Here is a 7,412-nt window from a genome sequence, read left to right as displayed (position 1 = left end):
CGCTATCCTTCCTTACCCTTCAACCAACCCCTTCGATTCCGTTTCTGCAGCAGTATAGTTGATCGCCCCCTGACCTTGATGCCTACAGCTCAATTTGTTTTCCAGTAGTGATGGCAAGAATCCGCGAAAAAATGTTATTTATCCTTTTTTTTGTGTTCTTTCTGAATGGAGCTACACGAGGGAAAGCTCAGCTTTCTACTCTGCCGCAAAAGGGGGGCCGCTTTCTTCTCTCAAAAAATGCAAGTTCCGCCATCCGGGCCCAGCAAGCAGCAGAATGATGTTCCAAGGCTTCGTTCGTTTCATTCCAGCAAAAGCAGTATATGGTTCGAAGCGCCTTGTTCCATCCGGCGAGAATCCCCTCAATTCTTTTACTTTGAAAGGAAATACACCTCTGTAGGAGGCCTAAGACGAAGAAACGCAGTTGCTCGATTGAAAGGTGAGGACGCAGAACTTCCCTTTTGGCTTTCTTCCGCTAGGAAATTGGACTCTGACTGAGTGTGGATGACCGACTTGGCATTCTCAGCCGGCCTCCTTGCTACGTTGAAAGAACACAGGGAGTGGAGCGGCCCGTCTGAGTACATAAGAGATTGTTTCCCAGAAGAGGTTGTTGGAGAAGTCCCCGGATAGGCAGATCCGGATAAACGAAAGGGGCTTGTCCTCACTTACTTGAGCAAGGAATGAAAGACTCGCTTGCTTAGCGCAGGACGGAACAAGAAAGGAAAGAAAAAGAGAAAGACCCATTATTCAACTAAGAGAAAAGCAAGTAGCACAATCCCCTCACCTAGGGAGAAGACCCCTTCTGATTCTTGTACGTATACTAGATCTGTCTGGATTGGATCTACTAGAAGAGGCATCACTCGAGTGATGCCTCTATTTATGCCTTTAGGCAGGAGGAGCGACTGGGCTCTCTCGATTCCAACTGGGAGAGGGGATGGCGGAACTTAAACCAGTACTTGTCTGGCATGGCCGGTTTAAGAATTCCTTTGAGAGATAGAGCTAGAAGCGCGGTGAAGCTATCACGCTTAGTTACATAAACAAAGAAGCTCCCACATTTGTTGGCTAGGTTGAATTATGGGTCTGAAGCCCTGACCTTCTATCTTTCCCAATAGCTAATTCCGACATATCTCTGTTCGAATCGAAACTTCCTCTGTTTGTTGGAAAGAAGTCCGCTCTTCGGTCATCTACTCGGTCTACTATTTAAGTAAGATAGAAGCGAAGCAGCTACTGCAGACAGGACTGAGGGGTAGGTAGGCAAGAGAGGCTGGAGACACGGAACTATCCGCACAGTAAGCAGAAAGGACTAGAGCTTCACAGAGGGGTCATCGAGCTAGGTCAGAATCCTCAACTTAAGGCTGATGAAAAGAGAGTCTAATTCTGTCAATAAAGGTATACCCCGGAACCAGCTCTTCATAAAGCCAGCTATTAAGAGCAAGAAAAACTATATGGCTAACGAGCAAGAAAACGGAGCGATGAAACCTTGAAGGCCATGAATAACCACCATGCCGTTGTTGAAGAGATCAGGTTGCGTGATCTCCCCCCTTCCGAGAAAGACCTTAGCACTAGCAGTTGTGCCGGTCTTTCTATTGACCGAATCAGAGGTGACGGTGATGCAACGGCCTGGACTCAAGGTCTCGATCTTGGTACCAAAAGCAAGTCTCCGCATATAATCAATTGTGAAGAAAGAGACCAGGAAGTGCTCACGAAGGAGGTTAGAGAAAGAGCAAGAGAAGCAGGTGCAGAGGGAGGCATCTGATGGAGCGAAGATCGTAGAAGGACCGGTCCAGGCAGAGGCAGCGGTGGCCGCGGAGTCAGAGAGTGAAGGAGCCGCCGTGGCTAGCTCGTGGAAGCCGAGATGGGACAAGATCGGAGGGAGGAGTGCTGTGTGAGAGAAGAACGAGTGTTCTTGGAGTTCTTGTGGAGTCGACGGTGTAGTTGCCGTTGTGGAAGGTGTGAAGCTTGCTTCCAGTCCTTCCAAGGCGGTCACCCTCGGGTTGCAGAGCATTGCGAGGATCGAGATTGCGAAGAGCACTGTGAATCGCAAAGAGATGTCCATGGCGGAGAGAGAAGAGGGAGAAGGCCAGTAAGAGAAGGGTTTCCTTCAGAGAGAATGCAAATAAAAATGAAAGAAATGAGGAGGTAGAGGTATTTATGCGCGAAACTATGAGTGAGGGAGCGGTTAAGAGGCGGTGGTTAGAGAACGATCACGTGCGCGTGAAAGGAGCGTGGAACAGGAATCGGCGAAGCATGACTGTTGCGTGGTTGTTAGAACGTTCTTGAATCTTATTTCAGTTATATTTGGCGGGAAATGTGAAACGGAAGGGACAAGTTTGTAATTTTCTTAATTCAATCGGAAAATTGTTACAAGGCTCGGGAGGGCCAGGATTCATCACTCCAACTTATGATGAGTCAGGCCGCAATGCTGCGAATTTCCGAGCCCAGTTATACCGGGTAAAGAAAGCCTCAACCAGAACTAAATGTGCCACGGGAAAAAGAATTCTTGGCCCTCTCCTATTCTATATAAAGGTCCATCATAGGGCCCAGAAAGACAGCCGATAAGTCCATTTTCCTAAGGTGACAAAGAGTGGGCCCAACATAGAACCCCAAGCAATCTAACAAGCACACGCAGTCACATAATATAATACAGGGTTTTCCCATGGGAAATCTCTAAGCTATCTAGTGTGGTAGGACTTTCTTTGATGGTTCATGTAGGCTTGGGTCTTTCATTCGGGCCCTATTGGGGCACCCTGTGGGCCAATGCGTATAAGCTTGGGCTGTCTTAACGTGGCTCATTTGACGACTCAGTACATGGATGTCACGACTCTATTGGCATCGAATATCGAATCTTTTCCACGTAAGCTGGTTGTACAAAGTTTGTTTGTTCATACAGGCAGTGTGATTTGGGGAGATTTTGTTTGCTCCGCAAGGTAGCCAGAGCCTGCCAGTTTTTCATTAAACAGGCATGATAGTCTTCAACTGCAGAAAAGTAGTGCGGAGAACTAGCCAGAATTGTGCCTGCCATCCAATTCGGTGACGCATGGCGGGATTCCTCTACCACTCTAGAAATGGAGGCTCCATAAGTGTCTTCTTCATCAAATTCATTCAAATCAAAGAAATTTCGTAATAGCATAGCTATGGATGTTGCAACTTCCAACAGGCTTTCCGCAATTGATGCGGAAATGCGTCAAATACAACAGGCGATTCAAAACCGCCGGAGAACTCTCAATTGATTTTTAAGGAATATTCGAGCGGTAGATTCAGCTGCGGCAGACGAACGCATTCGCACTTCCGCAGCAAACATAAGGAATTTGGAGCTAAGGCTGGAAGTGCTGCGGAAGGAGCAGCTCGAACTCATTTCGGAGGCTGTGTCCCGGCTGTCACACTCGGTGACAGGCAGGGAAGACTAGAAAAAAAAAGTAGTTCCTTTATCTTCTTTCTACTTGTTAAGGCCTATCCTTTTACTTATTTCTGTTTCGAAATTCATTAATGTAGTTAGCATAACAGAATGCTTTTAAAGCTCTAGTTCTCTAGGAAAGTCATATGTGGTTGTTTATGTAATGTAGTGTTTTATGTAGTAGTAATAAAGAAAGATTTTGGATGAATGTTTTTTCTCGATTGATAGAAGGACGGATTAGATTCTATATATTGTTTTTAACCTTGCTCGCATAAAGTCGGATTTTCATTTCAATCCAACAATCAGGATGGATAGAAAGACATACCATCTGCCCTTTGATTCTCTGGCCGAGTTGGAATTGCATTTTTAGGGGTAAGAAGTTTTTACATTTACATGAGTAAGTGGGAATTGATAATAATCTAATTGACTGATGCCTACCGGAAAGCTCAGTAGGGGCTGAGCTAGACAAGCAACTGTCAGCCCTCCAAATAGGCAGGGGAGAGATCCTTACCAATACATTCTAGATCCGGCTTAAAAGACAAAGCAAAAAGCATCTCTTCTATTTATACAAATACAGATATCGATTCTGTGAGCTAGCCCGCTACAGATGATTGCTGCCTTGCACTTCCAACCGGAAGATAAGATGCCAGGGACAAATGACTGAAAAAAACCGAAAATTTTCACAGATCTGCTTCAATAAAAAAGCCGATTTGAGATCGTTTATCCAGGAAAGGCAACATCTATCGCAAACCTTAAACTCGTGATTGAACTCAATCTAAATAAAGGAGGCCATGAAGAAAAGAAGGTTTTTCTCACTACACGAGTAAGAAGTTACTAGCCGCCTATTCTATATCTATAAAGAGAGACGGATTTCGCCTGCCACTCTACCGAGCTAACCAGAGCAGATGAGCATCTCTTTCTTTCAAGAAAGGATTGAACAAGTGATGAAACATCTGGCGGGGGAATCGACCCACTTTTTCAGATGATTTGTGGACGGATGGCCAATAGCCAATGCCGTTACCAATTCAACCGATTGAGAGAGAGAGGCCCATGCTTTCCTTAGTTTGGATTTCGAGAGGTTGGTCCGTTTACCTTGAAAGCGATACAATGGCAGGTTCTGAAATACATTCAAATGGATGAATGTGAACGAGATTGATATCCCGCAGGAATTCCCTTTTATTTTTGATGTGATGCTTCTTATTTAGAGTTATTCAAAGACCAAGTTCTCCATCCTATTTTCGATTCTTTGAACTTGGCTTCTTACTATTGAAAAGAGGCCAGACGAAGTAACTAAAGCCCAATGCAGGTTGAACTCTCTTGAATGCCTCACTACCCTCTTAGAGCGTTACAAGGAATTTGGGGCCTAATGCAAGGCCCCATATGGATTCAGCTTAATAGATTCCGCTTAGGGGTTTATGAGAGATTTATTGATGGACCTAAGCTAAACTTATATATAAGATTGAACCTAAACCAAAGCCTATAGACTGAATTAGGAGAGCAGAGGTTGAATCCAAAACCAGGAAAGCAAGCTATATCGAAGCCTAATGCAAAGCTAAGCCCTAGACTAAAAGTGAAGAAATGGGGTTCCACTAAGCGCCCTTAACCCGACACAAGATGGGACCCTATTAGGTAGGATAGTGGGCTTAGTCAGCCCAACATAGGTTGTCCACCAAAAAGGGGAAGTTCCCGTGATTGAAGGTTTCTGGATATCCTACCCTCAGACGAGAGGGTTGGGCTTAGAACAAGACCCATCGGTGGATAAGATCACATATTCATAACAAAAGGTGTACACGTTCGGCCTCACTCAAGGTAATGGGCCAAACCTAACGAGTCCAAACAAATTGGATCTTATTGTATGACAAAACCACACCACATATAGGTCATTTTTTCAGTAATGAATTTCCTCAAGCAATAGGGTTTTACCAGTCCCAGCAGAGCCTGTGATGAACACGGATTTGCCCTTAGGGATGGCAGACTAAATATGCTTCTGCTCGTTTCCCCTTTCTATTGGAGTGAAGGTTAGCCCAATGTTAGCATTCAGATCCATTTTCAGCCCTGGCCCGGAAATGCCACCTTTTCCTGGCTTTCCAAACAAAGCCCAAGTCCAGTCCAATTATTTTATTACCATTCCAGGACGGCCCAGGCCGCTATCCGAGTGCAATCGGCAAAAGCAAGTTTACCTTACTGATTTGAATAATAGAATTCGTTCTGCTGTCAAAAGTAGGGGAAAGTGTCTGATCCTTTCATTTCAATCAAGCGATAGAGGCAGAGGCTTTACTTCAATCGCCTACGCTAGGACGGAGCTGCTGTCGAGTGAGGATTGGCCGGGGGGAGTGCCATCATGTAGCCGGGTACAAATAAGCCAGTGAAATAGGACTAGGAAGTGTACGACGAAGCACGCGTGGTACGTAAGCGAATACGGATCACGTGGGTTTGTACTGATCCGCTTTCGAGCTGTCGAGTGAGGATTGCTCCATCTATGAAGAAAGGACGCAGGGGGCCTCTCTTATTATAAAGGGGGGTACTCTCTTCTCTGATGTGCGCTATATTATTGTGTTCTATTTTTGAAAGAGTTTTCGGGATTAAGCCACGTGGCGATACCCGCGAAAAACGAAAGACTCTTTTTTTTTTCGCTTAGAGCTTCCCACGTCTATAAATAGAAGTTTCTCTATTTGGCAAAGCAAGGGGAGATATGGATCCACCAGTTACCACTTTAACGCTTTTTCAAATTGAGCAAGCAATTATTCATGTAGAGAACGCAAAGCTCCAGCAGGAGCAAACCCTGGCTGCCTTCTGGGAGCACTTGCCTCCTGTCGAGGAGGAGGTCCTGGTAAAGCGGATACAAGAGCTCCAGGACCGCATTTGCGCTCTGGAAGAACGAAGGAGGGCTCTCATCCGAGAGCGCGAATTGCTGCTTATCAGGGCGGCCTCCATTATCCGCGGGAGACCAGGGGGAAACAACTAAGAAGTCCTTTGTTTTTGCTTTTCTTTTTCTTTGAACTTAATATGTTGTTTGTTTACTTTGTTGTAATGTTGTGTTTAGTTGTGTGGCTGGTTTGTCTATGTGTGCGTAAGCTTCATAAAGGGTCCGTCGACTCTTTCTAGAAGATTGAAATAAGTGTCTGTAGACGCAAAGTAGTGTGTTTTAATGTATGGTGTTCTTTGTCTTTTTTAGTTTAGATCTACTCCGGATGCTTACTGGAGATAGACTCCTATCTATGCTAACTATCTTTGTTTGGTTTTCTTTTTTATGTTTGCATGTATGGTATGGGAAAAGCCCTAGTTGTAAATCTTTACTACTTATGAAAATAGAATAAATAATAAAGTTCGTAAAAATGTGCTGAAAATGAAGAACAAAGGTGTAAGCTCGGTGTACTGGAGATGCGCTTATTAAGCCTTTCTAGCTTTGAAGCAAACTTCTTCCTTGAGTCTGCGCCGTCTTAAAAACCAAACCCTAATCTTGCTCTAGTTCAGTTCGTGTGTTTTACGTGAGCGCGTTGAACTAGTGTGCATGGACCTTAGCCACGAGTTTTTCGGCCTAGACGCTAATAACACGAAAACACTTTGGTCCTGGGTTTTCGATCTCTGTTTTTGCGCGAAAGTCTCAGAAAATCAGTCATCGTTGCTGCGCTTCCTTCACTTGTCCTTGCCCGAGCCTTACCCCATCTTCCATGAACCGGAAGCAAACGAAAGAGGGGAGGCCGGGAACTACGCCTCTTCAGAATCGTAGTTCCTAGGCGCATTCATTATTGATTCACATTCTATCCTCGGGCGGGAAGTCTCAAAGCTCTTTTGCCAGCATTGAGGAACCTGATAATTTTGATTCAAGTAGTTATCCGATAGACGCGATTTGACAATTAGCGGAGGTGTCACCTTCTAAACCTACTTTTCTTGAGTCAATAGAGTACGACCTGGATCAACAAAACCCATCCCCGTCTGAGTAGAGACTTCCTAAGCTAAGAAGTTTTCAAAGCAAGGGAGGAATGAACTTCTAGCTTGATTACCGGGAAACCCTCTCTTG

The sequence above is a fragment of the Vigna angularis genome (assembly GCF_016808095.1).
Source record: "Vigna angularis mitochondrial DNA, complete sequence".
Taxonomy (NCBI): domain Eukaryota; kingdom Viridiplantae; phylum Streptophyta; class Magnoliopsida; order Fabales; family Fabaceae; genus Vigna; species Vigna angularis.
Note: the sequence above shows the minus strand (reverse complement) of the source record.